The sequence below is a fragment of the Grammomys surdaster genome, unplaced genomic scaffold, assembly GCF_004785775.1.
Source record: "Grammomys surdaster isolate TR1022 unplaced genomic scaffold, NIH_TR_1.0 190, whole genome shotgun sequence".
Classification (NCBI taxonomy): domain Eukaryota; kingdom Metazoa; phylum Chordata; class Mammalia; order Rodentia; family Muridae; genus Grammomys; species Grammomys surdaster.
This window is the reverse complement of record NW_021604635.1, coordinates 339,340-360,263: the sequence shown is the minus strand read 5'-3', so window position 1 is coordinate 360,263 and position 20,924 is coordinate 339,340. Positions and strand designations below refer to the sequence as shown.

Here is a 20,924-nt window from a genome sequence, read left to right as displayed (position 1 = left end):
GTGACAACCAGCAAAATCCACATCCATTTGGAGTGGGTAACAAGGCTCCTAATGAGAAGTACTGGTAAAAGAGGTAAGTGGTGGTGGGGGTGGGGGTGAGGTAGGGGAAGGGTGGGAGGTGGGTAAGGGGTGGAGAGTGGCGCGTGGGGGTGATGCAGAGCAAACTTCCACCAACCCAGGATCTCCCTGGGGGTCTGTTGAAATGTAGATCAGAAGGTGTGGGGCAGGTTTTAGAATTTCTCCTCATCTCTACAAGGTCCCCAGACTGAGGTTGCAGCTTTCAGAAAAAGAAGAAAGAACCATGGGTAAAGGAAGCAAAGACTTCACAAAGAAGGGAATACAAACAGATCTTTGAAGCAAGAATGGCCTGGAGCTGTCAACCTCCCCTGCCGCCTAGCTGTAAGGGAGAGAGGGGGAGGTGTCCAGAGCCCACCCTGCCAAAGCCAGTGAGCGGCTTGGAGCCAATAGCCGTAGTCCCGTTCAGTCTTCGCTGTAGGGGTTGAGTCTGGCAGACCCCAGCCAAGTTCATTTCCTTCAATAAATCCAGCAGCTTCCCCTTTGATAAATATTGTCAGAGCTGGAACATGTGGTGTTAACAAAATATGGTTTTAATTTGGGACCCGCTTCACTCACGGTTAAATACGTGTGTATACAATAGCAGCTTCACGGCCAGACAAGTTAATATGCCGGGGCTGAAAACGGCTAAGCCCATGAGGATTCAGTTATACACATTTTTTTTCTCCTCTGAAAAGCAACCTAATCACCATCATTAATTTTAATACTCCAGGACTTGAACGTGGAGGCTTTTAAAAGGCAGCCAGTTTTGCCTCTGCATCCAGTGCAGAAACCACCCATTTGTTTCCCTGATATTTTATACCCACTTATTGTCATAGGTTGTTTGATATTCAGAAAACAGCATGCTGTTTTAATCAACAACTCAACGCGGCATTCAAACTTGATGGTGCAGAGCCTCGTGGCAAACGCAGGAGGGGGTGGAGAGAGAAGACGGAGTTGGGGGAGGAAACCAGACTCGGAGTTAAACAACAGACAGGCTTGTTGTGGCGGGACTCTGTCCTGGGAACAGAAACTCTCAGTGTTTTTGTCAGGCTTGAGTGTGTCTGCCTTGGAGCAGCTCAGGGAGAGGAGAAAACTAGTTAGACCAGTTCCGATGTGGCCCTGGCAGTGGACAGTGCTGGTAACTGGACCTCCAAGGAGAGTGTGGGTAACGAAAGAAGCCTGAGGCTTCCAGACAGTGGGTCACAGGAACTTTGCGAGGTCACTTCCCAGCACACCGAGGATCACAGCACTTGGCTAGTAACCTTACCGGGGAACAGGCCTAAGAAAGGTCAGCAGCAGGTGTCCTGCAGGCAGTGGGCGACAGAGAAAGCGAAGAGTTTTGGTTCCTGGAGTCGGGGTTCTCTCAGAAGACCGCAGCTTCCAGGAATAGGGAGGGAAGTGAGCTGGGTCAAGTCGTAAAAACAAACAAACAAAAAACACAAAACCACCCAGGAATCAAGCCTTAAAGGACTGGAGGTTTATTCCTAAGTCATAAAAGGGGCTGGTAGGAATCTTTAACCATCCTGGAGGCATCTGCATGCTGCATTTAAACACATTTTCCCCATTAGTTAATTAATTAATTAATTAATTAACTTCAGATCCCAATTGCAGCCCTCCCTCAGCCTCCTCCCACCGGGCCCCTCCCCCACCCCACTAGAGGGCTTGCTTAGCATTCTCCAGGTCCCACGCTGTGCCCAGGATTGGAAAAAAAAAACATTATTTTCCCTTTTATTATGTACTCATTTTGAGAGACCTAGACTACCATTCCCTAAGCAACAATTTCCCGGTTAATTATTCTCCATCAAATCCTTTGAAGGAATCATTAAACTCTGGTCTGAACTCTTTTCTTTTTGGTGCTGGGAACTGAATTCAGAGCCTATTGAGAGACATCTTTAACCCTTAAACTTTGGGTGCATGCCCACAAGTGTGTGTATTATTGTAAGATATTATGATACTGAAAGGCATTGACACAGATGGTTTTGATTAATTAATTTTTCTTCATTTTTTTTTCTTTTTCTTTTTTTGTTTTGTTTAGGATGGGATTTCTCTGTGTAGCTCTGGTTGTCCTAGAACTCACTCTGTAGACCAGGCTGGGCTTGAACTCAGAGACTTGCTTGTTTTTGCCTCCCTAGTACACTCGCTGCCATGCTCAAATCTAATTTTCTTTTCTTTTTTGTTTTGTTTTGTTTTTGTTTTGTTTGTTTGTTTGTTTTTCGAGACAGGGTTTCCCTGTATAGCCCTGGCTGTCCTGGAACTCACTCTGTAGACCAGGCTGGCCTCGAACTCAGAAATCCGCCTGCCTCTGCCTCCCAAGTGCTGGGATTAAAGGCGTGCGCCACCACTGCCCGGCTCTAATTTTCTCTTTTAATACGAGCTCTTGCTATACAGTTGTTCTGACTGTCCTAGAACTCATCATGTAACTCAAGCTAGCCTTGTAACTCATACATGGCAATCCTCCTGCTTCAGTCTCCTAAGTTCATACCTAAATTCTAGGTGTGCACCACCATATCTAGCAACGGACATTTCTCTTTATGGTGAAGGCAAGTTTTTTCAGGGCTACTTAAAGCATCTGTTTTAGTTGAAAGATTGTAGGCACAGCCAATAGGACTGAGCAGATAGTGAGGCTCCCAAGGCACCTTACAGAAGTCTCTGGAGTCCCCCGTTTTCTCTCATTCGTTGGATGAGGAGAGAGGGGCAGTATCCTTGCCCACCTCAAATGTGTTCATTTGGAACCATGGAGACTTGAGGCACGCAAACATTCGGCCCATTGCTACTTTTGGCATTGGCTTCTTTTTTTTTTCCCCCTTTGGATTGCTTCCTCTCTAATGGAAGGATCAGGAGAAGGGTTTGGTAGTTTATCTGAGAAAGAATTCAGACTTCTAATGGTATAGAGATTGTGTGCCATTAGTGGGGGAAGGGTTCCCACATATTCATCCCAGCAATGAAACCCTATAGGGACAAGGGGTCAGTGGGCATTTAATACAAACCAAATTTAGTTAGTGGAACAAGCCTTTAATTGGAGGCCTGGATTCCACATTAAAAGCCATTCTGCACCTGATACCGTTGAAAGATACCGCTGTGGCATCTAAATTTCATGGATTTCACTCATAGCAGGTCCCCAAGCACACTATCCATGAAGCACTGATCCAGCCTGGCACCTGCTTCCTGCAGCCCAAGCCCAGGGACTGATGGGGGAAAGTCAGCATTTCTTCTGTAGGCTGTGGAACTCTCTGATGTATGCACATTTAACTCCCTCTGGTACCCCAGCTCCATTCTCCTCCGTATCCCTTTGAGTGAGCTGTTGCAGTTTCTACATCAATGTACTTCAGCTCTTCTAGTAACTAAGAACCAAGATTGTCATCAGGGAATGCCCCCTTCACCCACGGGTCCCGAGGACAGATGGAATTGAACTCCTCTGAAGGTGGGTGGAGGATCTAGGCTCTGCCTAGGCCAATCATTTCATCCCATTTCATGGCCATATGATTGGTCAAGACAGAGCCTATGAGAGATGGTGATTTTTTTTCTCCCTCATTTCTGTTGGGTACCTGGGAGGATGTGAGCATCTTTTCTTGTTCCTTAAGGGCCATAGGAAGCAAACATGAATTCTAACCATGCAGTGCCCAGAGCTGAAAGCTGGAATGAAAACAACAAAATCTTTGCCCCAGCTAGGTGCAGTGGTACACACCTCCGATCCCTGCACTCTAGAGGGGAGAAGCAGAAAACCCTGTGACTTCAAGGCCAGCCTGACTTACTTGTGAGTTCCAGGACAGTTAGTACTGTCCAATGAGATCCTGTCTCAAACATGAATAAAACAAACTTGTGCATGTATGAAAATATCAAAATCAAATTCATTATTTTCTAATGTCTATACCTATCTACATATGCATACACATATACACATACACATATACACACACACACACACGAATTACCTATACCTATGCAAATGCACATATCCACAGACATGCACACATACACATAAACACACACACAGATACTATATGCATACACATGCACATACCTATAACTATGCATATACATACACACACATACAAACATATGCACAGGCATGCTATACACATACATATACCTATGCCTATACATATGCCTATGCATAGACATAAGCATATGACTACATATATGTATACACATATGCATACATGTGTTCTGATAATACTATCTGAGCCCAGTTATTCCAGGGAGCCAGTCCTATCATGAATTTTCACCTAAGTCATTGTATAAATACAGATTTTAGTTAAAAATCATGGTAGGTTTTCTATTGATTGCAATCAGAAGACAGACACACCCAACTTTTCTTTCTTCTCTTTTACCTCTCATTAACCCACATTAGAAAAACATTTTCCAGAAAGGTCATATATTCTAAATTAAGTGGCTAATGGTGCATGCCTGGAGTACCAGCTACTCAGGAAGCTGAACCTGGAAGATTATATGGTCATGGAATGCCTGGGCTATGGTGTGATGTCAAGGCCAGCCTAGGCGATTTAGTAACACATAAAAATATTTTTGAATTTATAAAACAATAAGTAAATAAGTGCCCAAATAAAAAGTCAACAGGATTAGAGATATAGCTGGGGGGGGGGGAGGTGTTGTTCAGTCACCATCACTTGAGGACATAACAAACAAGACTAGGGAACAGGAGATAGAACTACACGGACAGAATAGTTAGGGAACAGGAAGTAGAATCACACGGACAGAATAGTTAGGGAACAGGAAGTAGAACCACACAGAATAGTTCAAGGATGAATCAGTCCTTAAGCAAGATTTTAGCTTCAGTAAATATTAAGTAATATTCATCCAGTAAATATTAAGTTCATGAAAGACTTAATGTTTGTTTGCAAAGAAACATGGAGAAACATGCTAGAAAAGACTCTTCCCATAATTATGAAAAATAAAGGCTTCACTTTAATTGTTTGTGCTTACTTAATTTGAGCTATCCGGAAAACAACAAAGAAACAAAAAATCATAGATGCTAGCAAAACCATCCTAGATCAAGAACGAATGGAAGACCTTATGTCAGTGTATCTACCTAGCTCTAACATGGGGCTGTGATGGTGGGGGCATTCGTCAGGGATTCCTTATTTTTGTAATTGAGAAAGAGACCTCCTTCAGTAATGGTGAGTTACATTGCCTTTTTTTTTTTTGTCACTAAATATTCATGGGCAAGTCCATGAAGCCACTCCCGAGACTGTCTGCATTATGGGGCTTTCTCTACTACTGGATGTTTTTCTAGTTCCTCATAACAAGTTGAGATCTTCCAGGCAACAATCTGTATGCTGAGGTAGCTTGTAAGCATTTTATGGTGATATTAAACATGGAGTCTATAGCTGGGCATGACGGTACACATTGATAATATCAATGACTGGGAGAATCAAAAATTCTAAGTCATCCAGCCTGGACTACATGGTGAGTTTCTGTCCAGCCTGGGCTACATGTTTAAACCAAGCCTTTAAAAATCAATTAATTAGGGCTGGGCAGTGGTGGTGCAAGCCTTTAATCCCAGCACTTGGGAGGCAGAGGCAGGCAGATTTCTGAGTTCGAGGCCAGCCTGGTCTACAGAGTGAGTTCCAGGACAGCCAGGGCTACACAGAGAAACCCTGTCTCGAAAAACAAAACAAAACAAAACAAAAATCCGTTAATTAAAAACAGATAGGTAGGTAGATAGATAGCTAGATGATAGATAGATAGATAGATAGATAGATAGATAGATAGATAGATATCAGATAGGTAGTTAAACATGGGCTTAGTGTACCCACAGCACCACAGTAGCCACCTACGAAGTACCCAGGGCTCTAACAACAACAAAATTCAAAGCAACAATAGTACAAACTGGAGGATGAGACCCTGATTTTGACAAGCTGGGAATGATGGGAGTATTGATTGAAGAATCTCCAGATGGCAATGACTTCTCACACAACTAACCTAGACCAACCTGTTTCTGCTAGAGGAAACAGTTCTGTGTTTTTCACGCCCAGTTGGAGTTGCATTCTAAGTTAGCTAATCTGCTCTGCAGCGTAACCATACTTCCTGGAGAATGAGGGAAACAAAATAACGGCAGACTCTCGCTAGTTGTTCAAGGACAGAGGACAGCTCACAGTCTAAGAATTAGCAATTGTGTTATGATGAGACACAGAAGACTTTGGAGGAAGCTGTAGGAAGAACTGGTCAAGTATTTTTACCATTTACACGCCAGCTTCTTTCTCTTCTCCTTTCTACATACCAACATGTGCTTTTCTGAGCCACGGTTTCATTGTGCTTTTGTTTCTCTTACTGTTAGCTGCAGAATTGGTTTATCATTGTGTAATTGGAAGTCTTGGAAGCTCTGTGCCATCAATTTTATTAGTAACAGATGTCAGTTACACTGCACATACCTGGTGACCTAGGAGACAGCCCAGCTGTTTATCAAGTCCATTCATTGCCCAGATGTGCTTAGCATGGGTGGAAAACAGTAGAAATCCTCAGAAAAGTGAGAGGGAGGTGAAAGGACACAGAGAAAACTACTGGAGGACAGTAATACTAGCTTCAATGTCAAATGACATTGACAATCTCCGGTGATGGTGGTGGTGGGTTGTGGTGGTGATGGTGTGGATGGTGGTGGTGGTGGTGGTGGTAATGGTGGTCTTGGTAGTGGATGGTGGTGGTACTGGTGGTGGCAGTGGCAGTGGCAGGGATTCTTTTCAAACCACAGTGTTTGCCAAACTAAGAAATAAAGAGGCAAAAGTCAATATCATGCCAGGTTTAGCAAACAGTAGCTGAAAAAAAGCCAAGGTCAGCCCTGAGTGTGGAGAAAATACTGCTGGTTAGGCATTGTTCTCTGGAGCCAGACTGCATAGTGTCACCAAGCATGTGAAGGACACCTATCTTTGTGAAGCAGGAACCATGCCTTCTGAACATAGACATTGATTCTAAAACCATTCAACTGGTGTTTCTTTCACAACCCGTGGTCTGCACACACTTCCATGGCCCGAATATACTCTGGTTGACCGTTTTGCGGTCTCTGCTCACATCAGGAGCACTGATAGCTCACCCTGTGCAATTTTCTCTTCTAGTACCCTTGTCTCCTTGCCTGTGTTGGAGCTGTCCTTACCTATTAGACATTGTTTTTCTTGAAGCCTGGTGTTGTGTACCAAGATCAGGAAGCAGAGGTGTTGTCCCATAGGGTGCTGATGCAGCTTCCAGGACATTGCTGTCACATGGTCTTGCCCTCTGAAACCCAAGCATTATTGTCCTTGTTCACTGGTCTGCTACTCTCACTCTTTTCTCTGCCAGAGAAAAGCCTCATGTTACATGGACTACAGAGAGTGGTGACCTCACCACTCAGTTAACCTTCAAACTTGTGAAAAGGAGTTAAAGAAAGGCTTAAGAGGGGAAGGCAACCATCAAAAGCAGAAAGTTGGAGAAAATGTATCTAAATGAGGGGGCCAAGTTCCAGCCCCAGTAAGCAGCAGAACCTGGCAGCTTTGACCATGTGGATACAAGAAAGGAGTTGTGGAATCTCCCTCCATGGCTAAGGAAAGCTGTTGAGGTCAGATATGGTGTCTCTGCATGGATACCTAGAGAGGCCATTGTGTCAAGCTGTGAAGGTGATGCCCAGATTTATTGGAGGTCCCAAGCTGTCAGAGTCGAGGGATATCTGTTGAGAAAAGCTGCTAACAGGGAGTGGAACCAGCCCGAGAGAGAGAAGTGTGTTGCGGTCAACACAGCTGAAAGGAGTTGGAGACCTGAAGAGTGCTTTGACATCAGCCATGGAGATGCAGAATTTGGAGTTTGCTTCACTGGTTTTCAGTCTTGCTTTGGTCCAGTATTTCCTCACCGTCCTCCCTCTCCTTCCCTTTGGAATGGTAATATGTACTTCGTGCTATTGGTATATTGGAAGTATGTAATCTACTTCTTGATTTTTATTTTACAGTGGTTATAGATAAGTGGTTGAAACATGATCCCCTTGTTCTATTGCACTGTCACTGGCTTTCTGTTTTCTAATGATTTCCTTCACTCCCTAGACTTGGCTGTCCTGGAACTTGCTCTGTAGACTGACCTTGAACTCAGAGAGCCTCTGTCTCCTGAGTACTGGGATTAAATGAGTGTATCATCACTCCTGGATCTCAGCCTTTCTTTACCTTTTCACAAGATCTCTAAGTTCTAGATTGTGGTTCATTCCACATGGAGTCAAGCTGACAACTGAGACCATCCATCCGTCCCTTGTCAATTTGACAAACAATCATATCTCCTTATGTCCAAATGAAAACAACAACCAGATCATAATGATATGATGCCTAGATATAATTACCCCTTGTTCAACTTTGAACACATAAACAGTGATCTTATCTGAGTGGGATCTTGCCCTAGGTCACCAATCCTTTAATCTGTTTATCTGTTTGAACACAGGATTCAGATCCATTGCACTTCCTGGTGCCCCTTTAATACTTGAACCATACATTTTGTGTTTTTCCTGTCTAAGTTTGCTATGCTTGATCAAAACGCTCTTCATAAGCGTGAACTACAGAACAGAATCCAAACTTGGTTGATTTGAGATCCCTTTGCCAATGTAATTAATCTGAATCTCTTCACCTTAGCCTCAGGCAGACTCTTCAGACAAAGGCAAAAAGCAGCCACATTCTTCACCAAAATATTACAAGAAAAGTCTCTAGGCCACATGATAAAATTCTTCTGCTCTGAAACATCTAGAGTCAGGCCCCACAGTTCAAATCACCCTCAGCACCACTGTCTTCTACTAGTATGTCTCATTAAACCCCACTTAAAGCATTCCATTGCTTTCCAAATTCAAAGTCCCCAAATCCATACTCTTTCAAACAAAAGTATGGTTAGGCCTATCACAGCAATGCCTTGGTCCCTGACACTAAGTTCTATCTTAATTAGAGTTTTATTGCTGTGAAGAGACACAATAACCAAGGAAACTTTTATAAAGGAAAACATTTAACTGGGGCTGGCTTACAGTTTCAGAGGTTCAGTCTATAATCTTTATTGTGTAAGCATGGCAGTGTGCATGCAGACACAGTGCCATAGAAGGATCTGAGTGTTACATCTTAAACCAAAGGTAGCCAGGAGAAGACTCTCTTCTTCACTGGGTGGAGCTTAAGCATAGGACCTCAAAGTCCACATCCACAGTGACACATTTCCTTCAACAAGGCCACACTTCCTAGTAGTGCCATTTTCCATGGGCCAAGCATATTCAAACCACTACAACATTGAACTAAGTGCATTTTGCATTATATAGCTGAAAGCCTATCTGGGCCAGGGACTGGAATGTGGTGTTTTGAATAAGTATGACCCCCATAGCTCATAGTTTTGAATGCTTAGTAACCATGGAGTGACCATTTGAGACCAATTAGGAAGTGTGGCTTTGACAGAGAACGTGTGTCACTGGGGGGTGGGCTTTGAGGTTTCAGAAGCCCAATCAGGCCCTCTCTTTCTCTGCCTGCAGGTCAGGATATAATTCTCAGCTATTGCTCCAGCGCCACCCCTGCCTGCCACCATGCCTCCTGTGCCATGTTCCCTCTCCCCATGGTGACAATGGGCTAAACCTCTAAAAGTGTAAGCGAGCTGCCAATTAAACGCTTTCTTCTGTAAGAGTTGCCTTGGTCATGATGTCTCTTCACAGCAATAGAACAGTAGTGACTTAAGATAGATTTCAACCTAAAATATGTTACTAATCATCCTTCCCATCTTTGACCTGTCCATCTTGGGTGAGTTCTGTCCAGTACTCCTGCTCTGGAAAACAAACAGTCTCAAATCTACTCCTGGAGGCCAACGTTTCTTTTGAGGTTTCTCTTTCTCCCTCTTCGTTCTAAGCTGACAGGATGAGCCAGGCACATCCATGGCTTGCCTTGATTTACCAGCTCCTCCAGCTGGCTTTGGCTCATACTTCTTCATCAATATTGTTTCTTTCCAAGCACCCAGTGACCTCCAGGGCCCTAAATCTTGTGGCAGTCCTTGCTCTTCCTACTTTGGGGTTTCTTAACGGACTCCAGCAATGTTGATTATCTCTTCTTTGGGGTGGTGGTGGTGGGTACTTGTGTGTGTGTGTCTGCGCGCGCGTGCGTGCGTGTGCAGCAGGTTCATATGAAGACTAAAGTTGGATGTCATTTCTTAGCAACTGCCTGGAGCCAGGCAGGAAATTACCTGCTGTTCTGGGAAACCTAGTCTCAGGTCCCAGGAACTTAAAGAACGTCTGGCATTTCCTAGGAGCTGGTTATGACAATGGGATGGTCTAGGCCAATAAGCATATGACAGTGGGATGGTCTAGGGCAATAAGCATTCAATAGTGGGATAGCCCTAAGCAATGACTCTCACCCAAACTTCCCAGTTTGCTGTGTATTTATAACCTGCACCTGAAATTAAAGTTTCAGAGCTTGATCAGAACTCCATCCAGACTTACTCTCATTCCTTGTGTCTCTTGTTCTTTCATTCTTTCGCACCCTTCCCTAAGGTCTTGTTGAATCCCCGTGGGCCGGGGCAAGGAACCATCCATATTTAACATTTTTAAAAAGATGTATTTATTTTATTTTATTTTATTTTATTTTATTTGTGTATGACTATTTTGGTTGCATATATGTCTGTGAACCATGTGTATGTGCCCACTGCCTGCAGAGCCAAACGAGGCCATTGGATCCCTTGAAACTGGAGTTAAGGACACTTGGGAGCTGCCGTGTGTGTGCTGGGAACAGACAGGCAGGTCCTTTAGAAGAGATCCAGTGCACTTAGTCACTAAGTTCTCTCCCTGGCCCTTTCCATCTTTTGTTTTGTTTTGTTTTGGTTTCATCTGTTTGTTTTTTGTTTTGGGGGATTTTTTGAGACAAGATATCTCTCGAGTAGCTGCAGTCCCTCAGTTAGGGTATGCTAGGGTAGGCTGGCAGTCCACTGAGCCCAGGGATCATTTGTCTGTCTGGACCACCTAGCTCCGGGATTACAATATCAAGCCACATATGTTTTTGACAAGAGGATCAAATTCAGGTCCTCTTGCTGGAACTTTCTTGACTAAGCTAGCTTCCCAGCCCCAAAACTAGGGGTTTTTTTTTTTTTTTGGAACTCAAGCTATCACACCCTCCTGGGGTTCTCTCTCCTTCCTGTTTTTCTATGTTACTTGTTGCAGGATATTTGGTCACGGTGAACCCTGAGTCTGTTATTTACTGGAAAAACCTGTGTTTAGCTGTGGTGTGGCTCAGCCTTGTACACACCTTTAATCCAAGAGCTTTCTGCTTGAATATTGCAAACAGGATCAAATAAAGTCAGCCACAGGTCAAGAGGAAGAACAAGCAGCCAGTTGCCAGGAAGTGAACATAGGATTATTAAGGAAAAAAAACAGAGGGTAAGAGGGAGTCAGGAGGACAGAGAGACGCACAGGAAGTAGGAGGGAGGGTCGTTCAATTAGGAGTTTTTTTGAGACTATGATTCCTAGTGGTATGTCAGCTGAGGAGGAAGGTCAGCTGGGAGCTTTCTCTGCCTCCCTGAGCTAGCAGGCTTTCACCGTAGCATCTGTCTCCCAAGTCTTCATTGGTAAAATCAAACCCTTGAGATTTTGTGAAGAAAAAAAAAACCCAAAAACAAAAACCAAAAAACAACAGTTGTAGACTTTTATTTACTTATTTATCTTAAGACCAGGATGGCCTCAAACTCACTTTGTAGCTAAGAAGGTCTGATCCTCCTGCCTCCACCTCCCAGATGCTGGGGTTGTCAATGTGCGGCTCCACACGCCAGCCCTGACCTTTATTTACACTTTGGAACCTTTCAGACATATCTTCCTCTCCTTGTAGTGTCATGCCTCCTGGCCTCCTCTCTGTGCTGAGAGCTTCCAAGTTCATACAGTAGCCCAGCCTGTGACCTGCCCAATCATCCAAAGACCTACTGGCCAGGAAAACACCGTACTTAATTTGTTCAGAACCAGGCCTATGGCCATTCTTACTGTGCTGAAGAGTTTTGTATTTTTGTTTGTTTTTTGTTTTCTCTTCCAAACCCACTTGTTACCCAAGAAGGTATTTTGGTTACTGGCTTTACTGGCTTCCCACCAAGTTTGTCCACTGGGGATCCTTTGGAGGAGAATGGAACTTGGGGATAGTGAGGCCAGATACTTATCTGTTTAGCTTCCCCTTGACAAATTTGCCACAGACTAAGTCCCTGGGCTAAAGTCACTGCTTCTCTTTATGAGACCTTTCTCTACATGATCCTCTCTCTCATATCTGCAGTAGTAATTCTCAACTTCTATTAGCTCCTGGTTCTCTCTCTCTCTCTCTCTCTCTCTCTCTCTCTCTCTCTCTCTCTCTCTCCCACTCCCTCCCTCTCTTTCTTCTTCTTCTTCTTCTTCTTCTTCTTCTTCTTCTTCTTCTTCTTCTTCTTCTTCTTCTTCTCCTTCTCCTTCTCCTTCTCCTTCTCCTTCTCCTTCTCCTTCTCCTTCTCCTTCTCCTTCTCCTTCTTCTTCTCTTTCTCCTTCCTTCTTTCTCCCTCTACCCTATTATAAATGGTTACCTCTTTACTTACCTTAGTTGGAGCATATCCCTGTTTCTTGCTGGTACTCTAGTCAGGTAACTGACATTGGAAGTTACATCAATGGACAGATCCTCAAAATGGAATCTGGGGGTGGTTGATTGAGCTTCAGAGCTCAAGAATAATCTTGTGGGAAACAGGGAGGTTTGAAGCTGGAAAACGACATCAATCTGACACTTTAAAGAAAACTATCAGTTGTCACTGTAGGGGATGCAGAGTAAACAGGAGACAAGACACTGTGAGCCCTGATTACTCTGTCAGAGGTAGCAGAGTCACCCAGATTCCTTTTAATGCTCCAGAGAGCACGCCTGATCAGCAAAATCTGTTAAGAACTATGAATAGATATTAAATTTCGTCCATGTTGAGTCCAGCAGCCGTTGGTAAACCTTGAGAGTTTTCCAACAATCTACAGTCGTTACTGTTAACAACAAGGGTTTGGTGCCAAACATTGCTTCTAGAGTCAATTAAAGCCAACCAGGTTCTAATTCTGATGAGAGACACTGGCTGAGGCTGAGAGCTGGACTCTTAAGCCCTCTTTCTGGAAGAAAAATAAAAAAGCAAACTCTTGGGGTGAGGCCCAAGGCTCTGTCCTTTCAAAATAAATAGTTTGCACAGAATAAAACAAACCAAAGCAAACTTTATGTGAAGTAGTTTGGGCACATACAGCTGTGAAGCCAACGCACACAGGCTTCCACATCTGCCGAGGATCTGGTTAAGATGCAGGTTCTGATTTAGGAGCTCTCCCTCAGTGCCTGATGACCTGCTGTGCTTAGGAGATCCCAAGGTACTACTTGTCTGTAAACCACAGTGAGCTGAAGGAGTGAGAGAACCCAGCATGGAAAGTGAAGCCGCAAGGTTACAGTTCACAGCCTCTTTAGTGGAATCTGAAAAGCGCCTCATCAAGGCAGGAAAAGTGGATGGTTAGAGGAGTGCAGGTCCAAGAGAAGCTCTGAGGTGATTCTCCTGTCACCGGAAAAGATATGGTGTTACTGCAGTGGAAATGGCTTTGCTGGTCTTAATGGGGCCATACATACAATGGCAAATATGATTATATACATATGCATACGCGTATGCACTCATCATGCAAAGAGGAAGATGTGAGGGTCTATGGCAACGGGTAACTGATTATCATGTCCCTAGACATGAACTGAGCTAACAGCTGAGTGTTTTATGCACACACGGAGTTCGGCTGAAGTTCCCTAGAGGGAATGCACGGCTCCTTGTCCACCTCCCAGACCTGGCCAGTTCAGTTTCCCAGCCCTCTGAGGTGAGCACCTGTGAGTTTCCCCAGATTAGTGAGACCAGTGGATGTTTCTCAGGGTGACCAGCGGGGTGGGGAAAGGAAAGAAGCTAGAAATGCTAGCTGGACTTTACCTTAAGAATAATGGCCGTGGAGTTCTGATGATAGTAGAGTCTTGTTTGAATTCAGCTAATAAGGCAGGAGTCCTGTGAGACCCAAAACCCATGTGATTGCGTTTCCCAGAACACATGAATGTATGGCGTGAAGAGCCAGGCCTAGTAACTGTCAGGTCCCCGTGTTGGTTCCCTAAGGATTGTTGTAGTGAGCAGAACCAATATGGTCACTTCCACATCGTTCTAATCCCAGAGATAAAATAGAAGCCATCCTTTATTCTGTTCACCATGGATCCGCTTCCCTCTGGGTATCAACCTTCCGTATTTTATCGTCTAAGTTTCCCTGAACAGACCCCCTTTACTTAGACTCGTTGGTTCTAGCTTGTGTGGGACATTATTCATTACCCTAAAGAGAGAGATGGAGCAGCCCTCACTATTGCACACCGAGCTCCTCCTTTTAAAAAGAAACTTAAATCACAAAGTCAGATGCATCGGCCATAGACCTCTGCAAACTATGGGGGAGTGCAGACTAAAGTTCAAGTCTTTCTCCATCTTCCTCCATTCGTCTACATTTGAATCTGTCTTTGTTTACCACAAGTAGAACAATTCTGTTTCTATTATTTTGTGACACAGTTTTAGATAGTTCATTGTAGACTCCATGTTATAGCACACGGATCATTTTACATACTTTTTATTACACTATTTGTGGTGAGATTATCAGTATATTTTGAAGGCACATGTAAGAAATGACAGAGAAAGACCCTCTGTACTGTTTCTCTGGGTCCCAGGTTCCTTTAATGATAGCATGTTTTGCTGTTGTTGTTGTTGATGATGATGATGATGATGCTTTTTTATTTTTATTTTTTGGACAAGGTCTCTCAAGTTCCGGGCTGGCCTTGAATTCACCGTATAGTTGAAGATGGCCTTTAACCTCTGTCACACCTGCCTCACATCCCTACCAGGATTATAAACATGGTGCCTGTTTTATGCTGGGAATCAAACCTAGGGCATTCTGCATGCTAGACAAGCATCCTACCAAATGATCTACTCTCCCAAGCCCAGTGGCAGCATCTTGAAAATCTTCAGGATAGCTTCACAGGGGAATATTACTGATGCTGATCTGATCCATTCATCTTCAGGCTTTCTCTGTTTTTATTTTGTTTGTTTGTTTGTTTGTTTGTTTTTTGGGTTTTTTTGTTTGTTTGTTTTTTGTTTTTCGAGACAAGGTTTCTCTGTATAGCCCTGGCTGTCCCAGAACTCACTCTAGACCAGGCTGGCCTCGAACTCAGAAATCCGCCTGCCTCTGCCTCCCAAGTGCTGGGATTACAGGCGTGTGCCACCACCGCCCGGTTTCTCGGTTGTTTTAAAAATGTATTTGTCCAAAAAAAAATGTATTTGTCTGTATGTGTGTTGCATTAGCTATATAATTTTTTTTTTTTTCTGTTTCAAAAAGCTTTATTTTCACTTGGTCCAAGACTTGGGAGAGGCTCGGGGCGGTTACAAAGTTGCCTAGTGGCTTGAGAGGTTCATTCAGGTGGAGGTTCTGAGGCGGGCTAGTGCAGAGCAGAGGAGGGAGCCCCTTGAAGGTGCAGAGGCCTCCTAGTCATGCTTGAGAGTGAGGCGCTCAAAGAGATACTCTCCCAGAGATGCCTGGGGCGCACCAGTCTGCGCTGGTTGTGGCCCTGCCAGCCTACGGAGGTTGGTCAGGTGGTTGCCATCTTCTTGATGAGCTTCAGCTCCTTATCCAGGAAGTGGCTTTCCAAGAAGTCACAGAGATGAGGGTCTGTGCGGGCAGAACCCAGGGCATGCAGATCCAAGAGGGCCAGGTTCAGGTTCTTCTCCAGGGCCAAGGCAGCTTCCATGGCCTCCTGGGTTTCACCCCATTCATCTTGAGATGGCTTCTGCACATCCTGGAAGAGTGCACGGCCCCCGCGATCGTTCTGCAACTTGAGGAGAAGCTCGGCGCCTTCGCGCTTCTCCTCCACCAGTTCGCGGAAGAAGTGGCCTACGCCCTCCAAAGCCACATCATCCCGGTCAAAAAAGAAGCCCAGAGAGAGGTAGGTGTAGGAGGCCTGCAGGTGCAAGTTGACCAGGCGGTTCACGGCAGCTTCCACTTCGGTGGAATAATTCTGACGAATCTGAGAAGTCATGGCTGATCTGGAGTTTGGAGCTAACCGCAAAGACTGGGCTGGCTGGTCCTAGGAGCCGAAGGCAGCGAGGAGATGGTCCGGGAGGCTGCGGCTGGAGAGACTGTGAGGCAGCTGGAAGCTAACAAAGTGGGAGTCCCCGGGTCTGTTCCGTCCAAACACTGTTGAAGCAAGACACAGATCCACGGGACCTCCAAGGCGCCGCGCTCACAATTTTTTTAATCACATGAAGAAATATGCATATTGGCCATCATGGTCGAGACAAGCAAGACCATCACCTAGAACCTAGTGCTGTTCTTCTGTAGCCACCTCTACGTTTTCTTCTGCCTCTTCCCCTGCCCCTCGACGCTTCTCCATTTGCACACCTTAGTCATCTCAGAAACGTTAACTAAATGGAATCATGTTGTTTGTATACTTTTGGAATTGGCTTTTTATTTATCATGATTTCACTAGGGCTTACCGAATTCCTGTTCACCAATGCTGTTATCGCTGTACAGTGTTATACTCTGCTCTAGAGTCAGCACAGCTTGGACAGGCAACTCTTTGCAAACACATGGATTGTTTTAAATTTGGAGTTATTGGGAAAAAGAATGCTGTGAACATTCCCACACATATTTTGTGTGGACACAGTTATGGTTTTTATTTTTCTGAGATAAGTGTCCAAGAATACAATTATGAGGTTGTATGGTAGTTGTGTGATTAAAGGGAATGCCTTATCTGTTTTCTGTTGCTAATAACCCAATACGGCAGACTACGTAAGATAAAAGGAAGGAATTATGTTGGCTCAGAGTTCTGGCACTACATGTTTATGGCCTTGGTAGTAGAAACCTGAGATGGCTTAGGACACCATGTGGTGTCTTTGTATGCTGGTGCATGCAGACCTGGGCACACCTAGGCACATGTCTATTCTTACGTGCTATTCTGTTCCCCCTCTTGGAAAGCCACAAGTATTCAATTGTGGTGTCTTTGTCTCACCCATCAACTCCCAAGGCTCTGCCTCTAAGCATTGTAGTGAGAGTAAATGTTCAGTTTCAGCAGAGTCTTCAGAGAGAGTAAACCATATTTGCATGACAGTGGTGGACATCTCGTATCACTAACATGGACAGATGGTACTGTGCAGTATTTTAGGAGACTAAGCTGGCAGAACTGCCCCCCTTTTAAAAAGCACATAAAATTTACCTCATTGTTTATGATACCTACATTATATAAAATGTATACTTTCTAAGAAGTCTGTGTACCCAAGTGCTCTTAGCAGAATTATTTGTTCGAGGGGGAAAAAATTAAACAAACAAATATATATGGCACTATGTTCAGGTTCCTTTTATTTATTTCTTCTTTTTGTCCCTAAGGTGAAAACTGTCACGATGCTTTAATTTGAAACTGCTACAGGAATCTGAGCTCTGCATTTTTCCTGCAGGGGTTGTTGGTTTTGTGTATTGATTGTTGGCCCTGTTGAGTGGTCGGTGTCTTGTGGACTTGGACGCGAGTTATATAGATGGTAACCTTTTGTCTGTTGGTCCACTGCTTGGACTTTTAGCCGGGAACTTTAAAAGGTTTGTGTAACCCAATCTATCACCCATTCCTTTAATTCTTGTCTTATTTGGGAAGAATTTTCTCCCTTCTGCCTTGGTCTCTTTCTTATTTTAATAGAGTTATGTCACACATCCTTTTTATGTAGTCTGGACTGTCATGACTCTTGTAAGTCTTGCTGTGCCAAATGCATTCCCAGTCGATAATGGAAAGAGTAATGACATATGCTCTAAAGTATTTCTAACCCCGATGGGAAGGCACTGTTCCTACACAGTGCTAATGACGTGTCTGTACATTATTAAGCTGCTCAGGTTATGTTCGTGTGGATGAGCAGCATGGCTTGCCTGGCTTTCTCTGAGAAGGACATTGAAGGAGAGGTCACAATTTTTACTTTTGACTGGGACACTGGTGAGATGACAAGGACCGCGTTTGGTCAGCTATGGGCAGGATGGGCTCGCCATCCCTCGGTCTGCAGTGGACGGCAGCTGTGGTGGCTAGCGGGGGGGATGCAAAATGATGCAAAGCGCTTGCTCAGAATATAAGCCCAAGCGATCACTTAGGAAAATCATTTGGTCTCAGCAACAAGAAAATGAAGTCATTTGGAAGAAACAAAAATGGAGATTAGGTCCACATGCGGGCTGATGTCCCCTTGGAAGGAGTGGTCACGAAGTTTTGATCCTCAAAAGCAACCACATATTAACCATTTAACTGATTTAGACATGTTTGCCATTTACCACAAAGAAAATAAATTATAGTGGGCTGTGGATGGATGACCAGAAAGCCAGTTCCCCTACAATGGGAGGCAATTGAAGGGACTTGTATTATGTAACCGGTGCAGTACGCCAGTCCCCAAGGTCTGGTTAGCCTTGTGAAGCTCTTGTTTCAAATGAATGCCCATTTAGTGAAATTTTGTATAATTTCTTTCCTAGAACTACACTGCTCAATTATGGCGGAGTAGACTCTGCTAATCACAGGCTGCATAGTTTGAACACTGAGAACAGTCATTTGGATGAGGGTTGTTTTATTTTTTTTAATACCTGCCTGGGGTTCAGTAGAGCACTAGGGAAGCTGTGTTGGGGAGGCTGACGTGACTCCCTTCTCTATCCCTGACATGTATGAGTCTCTGTAAGAATGGGATCACAGAATGGGCCAGCTTTCTGTGCTCCTCCAGCCGATCCCCTTCATGGTACAGATGGAGAAATAAGGACTAAGGGTTGTGACTTGCCTGAGGTCATACAATAATGTACTCATGACAACCCCAGAACAGCTTTCTTCCCTTCGTACAAAAATGCATGCCCTCCACTCCAAAGCAGGCTGGCCCACTTCAACTGACTCAGATATTCTCATCAACTCTCCTGGATCTACCGGTGTACCATGCAGTCGCTTGCCTTGGACTTATTTTCTTGCTTGCTTGTGATCTCTCGGTTTTTCCTGATGACTTGGCTTTGGGAACAGTAGGGTAAATAAAGATTCACAGAGTTGTTAGCTGGAGACAGGGTTGCCACCAAAGAGTGAGAAAAAGGTGTCTCCATATTTAGTGACCACTTTAAAAACATCCCCTTCCCTTAAATATTGTCACTGGCCTTTGAGAAACTCCAAGGTTCTAGGCACAGTGCTCCCTATGTTTAGCTGGGGGTTGAGGGTAGGGACAGGACATGGGGATGGGGGATGGGATGGGACAGGATGGGATGACACAAGGATGGACAGGTGGACAGGCACCCGAGAGGGAGTGGAATGCTAGGACTGTGATTGTCTTCCCTCTGAGGTTCCCGGCCTCTACTGCCTTCACCCTGGACCTCTGGGACAAGCTTTACTCCCTATACTATGAGATCCTGGAGTAGTGAGGACTTACTAAGAATGACACATTAGAAAACTTTGGACACACCATCCCCCCACCCCGAATGCCATGCCACTGAGCCACACCCCTAGCATTGTATAATCTTATTAATGAAGTTCTTTTGAAGTTTTATTGTCAGATCAAATTCCATTGCTCACCCTGTAGGTCAGCTTTCTTCCCTGTCTCCTATTGCTCATAATACGTTAGTGTGAACTTGCAGCTGTTGCAACCAGGGCCATCGTGCATATGTGCCTTTCTTTTTTTTTTTTCTACCTTTGTTCTGCCTTCCTGACAGTATTGGATTTATTTTAGAGAATTCCTTTTCTGGTGTATGTTACATGGTATCAGTTCAGGTACTTGATCCTCCCCCTAGGAGTTAGTTCTGCCTCTTCTAGATCTGAGGTTTGCTCAGGTTTTCTGGATCCTTCAGTCATAAACAAGTAACAGAGGACTTCGGAGGCAGTTGTCAGGAAGGCTCTTGGCATGCTAGTCTCTAGCGCTTGGAGCCGATGCTCCTCAAAGAGCAGTTTGTTCAGGCTTGGCCTGGGGTTCTCAGCAGCGAGAAAGAAACTGTCTCAAAAGGAAAGAGGAAAATCTTACCCAAGGGCCTTAAGGAGTCCTAGAACGAGAGTCAGGGCAGCACAGGGTTAGCTCCAAGCTCGAGAAATCTTCCCTGAGACCATGCAGACAGTTACTCTGACCAGTGCGGGATGGAGGGGGCTTACCAGTTCTAGGCTAGTGAGTATGATCTCTTGTGGTAGCTGGGGTGGGATGCAAACCTGCAGAGTTTCTACATCCGAGTCTTGGCATCAATGACGTGGTTACAAAACAATAAAGAGAAAGAGAATATGTTCTATAGGTGTGTGCTTTCCCGTCATTAATGCCTTTTCCCCCCAACAGGAACGCCGAAAACAACAGTGTTCATGCTTTTCAACCCAAAATATTTCCTTTTTTTTTAAAATATTTTTTTATGTGTATGAGTACACTGTAGCTGTCTTCAGACACACCAGAAGAGAGCATCAGATTCTATTACAGATGGTTATGAGCCACCACGTGGTTGCTGGGAATTGAACTCAAGACCTCTGGAAGAGCAGTCAGTGCTCTTAACCACTGAGCCATCTCTCCAGGCCCAAAATATTTTTGCTTTTAGTTTAAATGTCTCCTTTTCTCCCTAACACTCATGATATATTCCCAACTTTTTTTTTTCAATTTTTAAGATTTCTTCAAGATTCTTGAATCATTTAACCTACTTCCACAGGTCAGATCAACTATGCTGATCACCATTTTTAAATCCTTAATTAACAACTGGTTTCCTTTTACAGACAAACTGTTGCTGCCTATCCCAGATACATAATTAACATGATGCTTTTCTTTTTTCTTTCTTTCTTTCTTTTCTTTCTTTGGTTTTTCGAGACAGGTTTCTCTGTGTAGCCCTGGCTGACCTGGAACTCACTCTGTAGACCAGGCTAGCCTCGAACTCTCGA

At 44.3% G+C, this 20,924-nt stretch overlaps 1 pseudogene; it reads right to left on the bottom strand.

Moving 5' to 3' along the window:
- Positions 1-15,366: 15,366 nt before the first annotated feature.
- On the bottom strand, positions 15,367-16,112 carry LOC114622665 (annotated as a pseudogene).
- Between the last annotated feature and the right edge of the window lie 4,812 nt (positions 16,113-20,924).